Raw genomic sequence first — 6,000 nt, 5'->3', positions numbered from 1 at the left:
GTTACCACTGATTGTAATGCTTTTCATGTAATAGTAGTTACAATGAAGTCCATGAGTATAACATTATTTCCTGAATTCCATTAAAATTTTCTTTCCTAATCAAAATTCCAGTTGCAACAAATAAACACTTCTCAAATTGATACATTATTCATTCTGCTTGCTAAATTCCCAAACAGGAGCGGGTCCCAAAGTGAGTGCAGGACTCCTTCAAGAGTTTTCCGCTTTCTGGTCAGATAATAATTTGTCAAGCATCCCCTCAGATGGCTGGCTAATCAGAAAATCTCATTTATTGACAAACTGTGAAGACATATATTGGGTTAGATACCAAACCTGATGTTACGGTTAGGGCTGGAAATCAAACTACTTTTGCCTCTTATATGCTGCGGAATTGAGGATTCCATAATTCAAAAATCAATGTTCTGCTCTGGCTAGTGTATGGCAGGTCTTAGGTACTAAGGATATCTGGCTGAATCTCGGAAGCAGGCTGAGACAAACAAAAATCAATAAGTCTCGCTTCTCTGTTCCCCAGCTGGCACTAATGGGGCCACTCTGGGATCATACTCTGCAATCAAAACTGCTCACACTATCCATAATACAAACTTACAGAACTCAGCTGAACTACCAACTTTCCCTAAATTCTCTCAGCATTTTTCATCATGCTCATCATCTGATGCAGGTGGCACACCAAACACCCAGTCAAGCACGTTCAAGTATTTGGAGCGGAACACCTCTCTTTCACGTGCATAGCAATGCATGATGATGGCTGTTGCTACACTAAATACGGCTACATCAGCTCGCTTTAGCTTTGATGCTGGAGGGCACAGTCCTGCCTCTGCCATGCATGCGAAAAAGCTCTCGATGGCTCGGGCTAGGCAATATAAAGATATTTCAATCCTCCTGCTCTTCTTCTCAATTAGCAATGCCAGGCCACTGGGAAACTGCGATAACAGTTGCTTCGTAACTGATACAGAGTCTGGGTTGATGCATGATATAAACAATATACAACTTTGAGGCAGCTTCTTACCGTTCCCATTGCAACCATTGGAGTATTGCATCTTTTAAAAATTCTAAAAAGTAGGCAAGTCCAAGCCCTGCAAACAAAATAAGAAAGGTTTTCCTAGATAGTTCGAATCAACAAATAGAAACTATAGCATATCATGATAGCCAACTGGACTTCAAGTTATGAGTCATTAATGTGCCTGTAAACAATGACTCAGATTTTCTCTTGCTAATAGTACACCACCAGCCTTTGTTATAAAATTACGACCATGCAATAGGCAAATAACTTGAAAGGGTACATCAGAAAGGTGGATTGAGGAATAGTTTTCTGAACAAATGTATTTTTCTTTCATGCTTTTTTGTCTAAATGGTATATTTCCTTGCATAAGGTTGACAAAACCATTAATCATTGCAGGTCATGCCTTAGTCTCGCATGTAATAGGAGTTAATACTTGAACTGAAAATATAAACCTCATTTCACTTTTTAAATCATAAAACTTTGGTTTAGTCGTGAAGCTGACAACATCAGAATGTATGTTCCAGACATTCCAGGAACCTGGATTGCCACCATAATGCTCAAATAAACAAAGTCTGTATGAAAGACAAGAAAACATTGCCAAATGGAACACTGAGACTGGCATTTGCAACTCCCTTGATCAATGTACGGATGCATGATTGAGATATATGTAGAAGTTCTATTCAAGCCTTAGATGGAAGAAAGGGGTTCATAAATACATAATGGGGGTATGTTTATAATATTATTTCATCAACATGTTTCTTTAAAAAAAAAAAATCCATGGTGGTGGAATGAAAAGTGGAAGTCCTAAACATAAGAAATTCTGCTTCTCGAGGAGGGACCGATCTAATCAGAATTGATGAACACTTCCAGAGTTACAAGTTGCTGGATTGAACTAATTTTTCCTATCAGGGATTTACTATTTCACATAAGAAGAAAATTGCACTTAACAACTTCATTTCCAAAGTCACTACGCTCCATTTTAGTTCAACTAATTCCCGGATAAGACAGTTCCCTATGGATCGTGGTAACATCAACTATTGTATTCAGTCGCTAAACTGGAAGTCTAACAGTGTTAAATTTTAAAGATGAAGCTTACAGGTTCTCACAGCGATGCTGTCTCATTCCTTCTAAAAGCAGGTGTAAGCTACATATGACTCTAGTTTCATAACTGGAGTTCAAATGTAGAGTGAAAAGAATGTCACCTAAACATGAATTAGTCAAATCATGCAACAGATGTCACATCTGATAATGTTGTGGACTGATGTTCATTGAATAGCATTATGAAACTATTTCTCAACATACAGCATTTAGACAATAAACTAGAGATAGTTTTCTACATGTCTTATATAATCATCATTTCAGTCATAATTCTCAGCTGATTGGTTCTAATCATAAAACAGCTGCTAAAGGAATAACTATTACTGCAGTAGCAAATGCAAGTCATGAAGATGAATAACTGGCAGGAAATTTAGCAGAAGCAAAGACCAACCAGGCTGATGAACAGTATATGGAGAGAAACAAACTAGATCTTGCAATACCCAGAAAACTCTTTCCCACAATTGTGTACGGCCTGTAAAGTATAGGTCAGAGATATGAGGTTATTGAACAAAAGGGGAAAAGTTCATGAGAACAATAAAAAGTACCAGAGTTTTCCACTGGAAGGAAAAAGGATGAGAAAACAAATATTAGATTATGACAAATAGCTACAATGATGGAAAAGCCATAAATAACAGGTATCTCCTTTTTTGAGCATAGAGAGGAACTTTATCTAGCAAGATATAGCAATGAGAAGGCCTCAAGTATCCAAGATCAACTAGTTGTGTCAGGAGTTTTATCATTTAAAAGGCATTAAAAGAATCAACTGAAGATGGAATTGCCTAGAACAAGAAAGTTAATAGCCACACATAATTTAGATATAACATAGTTTTGTTGACGAATATTGATGAAATCAGGTCAAATCAGAGCTTATATGCATATCAGACCTGATTTCATCAAATTCATCCACAGGTTTCAAGTTCTAGCCATGTTCATCTTGTGCTGGCAGAGACAGAATGTACCAGGCTGCCACTAGCACCTAGCACAAGCTGGAATGGCACCTATTAAATCCATTTTTTAAATAAATTTAACTAAATAAATGTTCTGTTTAAGTTTATATTGTTATTATTGTTTAGATTCCATATATCCCTTTGCATTGTCCATCTGTCCGTAAATACTCATATTCAATTATATATACATCCCTTTTGGTTCTTTTATCTTTTTAAAGTCGACATATCGGAAACGTGCACCACTGCAAATTAAGACAGCTATCAAGTTATATAATTACAATAAAAATCATCTAATAGGGATCGCAATCATCGCCAGTTCCTTAAATGGCCTGGTAGTTTAACTATTTAATGACCAGCAAATGTACTATTTGGAATTAAAGGAATTCTACATGTCCAAGACAGGAATGATTTTTATGTCAATAATCACATATTTAGTATTTGCTATGAGCAATAGTATAAATGGAAAAAAAAAACTTTTATTTGACTGTGATCCTCAATGATTGTGGATCAAGGTTGGACAAGGGAAGAGGCTGAAAATAGAACCATGTTATTGCTTAATGGTGGGAGACTAGGAGAGAGATGGTGCACAGATCTTCCTCTCGAGTGATTAACATATATTCCAAGTCCCAACACAATGGTATCGCAAACTCTATGGAATCAATGCCATCTCTCTACACCAAGAATAAATACATGTGTATCTGTCCACACATTACATACATAATGTACCTATTTATAGGGTGCAGTTATAATACAAAGTGACTTTACACCCGCTGTCAAATTCAATAATGGGAGATGCAGACTGAAAATCTAAGCCATTGGATAAGATTTATAAGACCTAAAATGTTTGTGAATAAAAAAATGTCTTAAGGACTCCTTGCCTATGCATCGACCTTCCAAATTAGCAATGCTAATGAGAGGATATAGTGTGTCAAATTTTAGACAACGTGATGCATAAGGAAATGGTCTTTAAAACATATGATTTTTTTATTCATACACATTTTAGACCTTCTAGCTCAATTCTAATGGTTTAGATTTTCATTTTGTATCTCCTATTGGCAATGGGTGTAAAGTGTAAACTCCTTATATAATATGTGTATTTTAGGGTGTATAATTGTATGTACATATCTATGAGTGTATATTTATATGCTGAATGAGAAAGAATGCCATCCATGATTATTGGCTTGAATGGAATTAAAAGTTTGAGAGGCTCCTTGCCAACATATAATAGAGATGCATCAGCAACTACTCTCAAGTCAATCATTAGTTATCTATTTTGAAATACATAGATTGCATTGGAGAAGAACAGATGACAAGACATCAAAGCTAATAAAAAGGAAGTTAAAGGAATATTTGCTGTATGATCTAAATATCCAGTCAGTGTTGCATTTGTTATTGTTGTATTTAACTTAGACTCCTGATTTCCTGACTCTTCATGACCTTTAAAGTCCCAGCACTCTCCAATTTGTCGACAAATGACCATGGCATATGAAGATGATTTGGGTAGTTTAACTTGTAAAACTATTCTCAAGTAGAGCATACCTATCAAAATGTGTGTGGAATTAATGATCAATAGCATTTAAATGTTTACATCAAGAAATTATATCTGAAATATAAAATCTTATTCATCATTGTGAAAGTAAAAATAACGTAAAAGAATAACTATATACCTTTTCATGAGGCCTTGACGATGAACTATAAGTGCAGGAACCAAGTATACTGGAAGATAAACGGGCAACGCCCTTTTATATGCTTGTAAAAGGAAAGAAATGAAATGTCCAACACAAGATTGATTACCATGAATAATCTGCAACAGAAAATCAAGTGTTCATTGATCAATGATATTAATATCAGTATGATAACTGCAGAGATGGACTAATCTATCTTTAAAATCATTGCCCAAAATATATATATATACAAACATGAGCTAAATACTGAAGCACCGTACTCCAAACAATCAGTTTGAGCTACATGCTAGAAATGAAGACGTTAAATTATGGAATGTGCCATACATAACACCAAGTCATGAAAAATGGACACCACTGGAATGGTCAACAAACCTAAAACGTGTTGATATATTTATCTATTTCTATATTTTTTTTTAATCCATATTCAGCTAAATTCAGATATAAATATAGAAGTGAATTGGATTGAGATATGAACAGACATGAGAGTGACAATCCAAGAAAATTATACAAGAGAACCATTACCCAAAAGAAGTCTATGAGATGGAGAGAGTACCCACATTGACATCTTTCTCCCTCTCTCTCTCCCCCTCCCGCTCTCTCTCCCCCCCTATATATATATAGGGAGAGAGAGAGAGAGAGAGAGAGAGAGATCTAACAACAACTCCTTTTTGTCTTACAAAAGATAAACCACCAATATACAACTAAACTGTTCGGAAATAAATGACATTAAAAATCCACATGTGAAATGTCTCCTAGAGTATGCCCATTTAAAAGAAAATGAAATTAAAAGGGTGGAATACATACTGAACATGGTACTTTCATATGAGGGTCTAGTTTTATGTCAACACCCAAGCTCTTATAATACTTCTCAATCGCCTCTAAGTTGGTGAAAGGAATGTTACATGCAATATCCTTCACTCCCTGCAGAATGACAGCATTCTTTCCACCATGCTTATTAAGAAATGACTTGTATGATGATGGCAAACTGTCTTGCTTCAAAATGTAAGCAGACCTGCAAAAAGTATTAGAGAGTTAATCAATATTATATGCCTTATCTTATTCTTAAGTCCTAGAAAACAGGTAAAAATACCATGAACTAATGCCAGTAAATATCAGAAGTTAAACAAAATTTTCTCTTCAGCATGGGAAAATTCTTTACTGCATATTCCAACTACAGATCAACATGCAAAAATAACAAAATTATAAATCTTATTATTTCATTTTGCACAATTTTATTGTAATGTGGAACTCT

General features: G+C 35.2%; 1 non-coding gene across 1 annotated transcript in view; it reads right to left on the bottom strand.

The window, feature by feature from the left end:
* Positions 1–261: 261 nt before the first annotated feature.
* Positions 262–6,000, bottom strand: part of LOC105048628 (uncharacterized) — a 28,594-nt gene continuing 22,855 nt past the window's right edge. The window contains exons 4-8 of the transcript XR_012142967.1: positions 5,553–5,760; positions 4,731–4,867; positions 2,508–2,588; positions 1,025–1,091; positions 262–938 (exon numbers count right to left, since the gene is read on the bottom strand). This is a non-coding gene — a transcript (uncharacterized protein). The remainder of the gene's footprint in view (positions 939–1,024; positions 1,092–2,507; positions 2,589–4,730; positions 4,868–5,552; positions 5,761–6,000) is intronic.

Source organism: Elaeis guineensis, chromosome 7 (assembly GCF_000442705.2).
Source record: "Elaeis guineensis isolate ETL-2024a chromosome 7, EG11, whole genome shotgun sequence".
In the NCBI taxonomy this organism is placed as follows: Eukaryota; Viridiplantae; Streptophyta; class Magnoliopsida; order Arecales; family Arecaceae; genus Elaeis; species Elaeis guineensis.
This window is presented reverse-complemented; position numbering and strand designations above follow the sequence as displayed.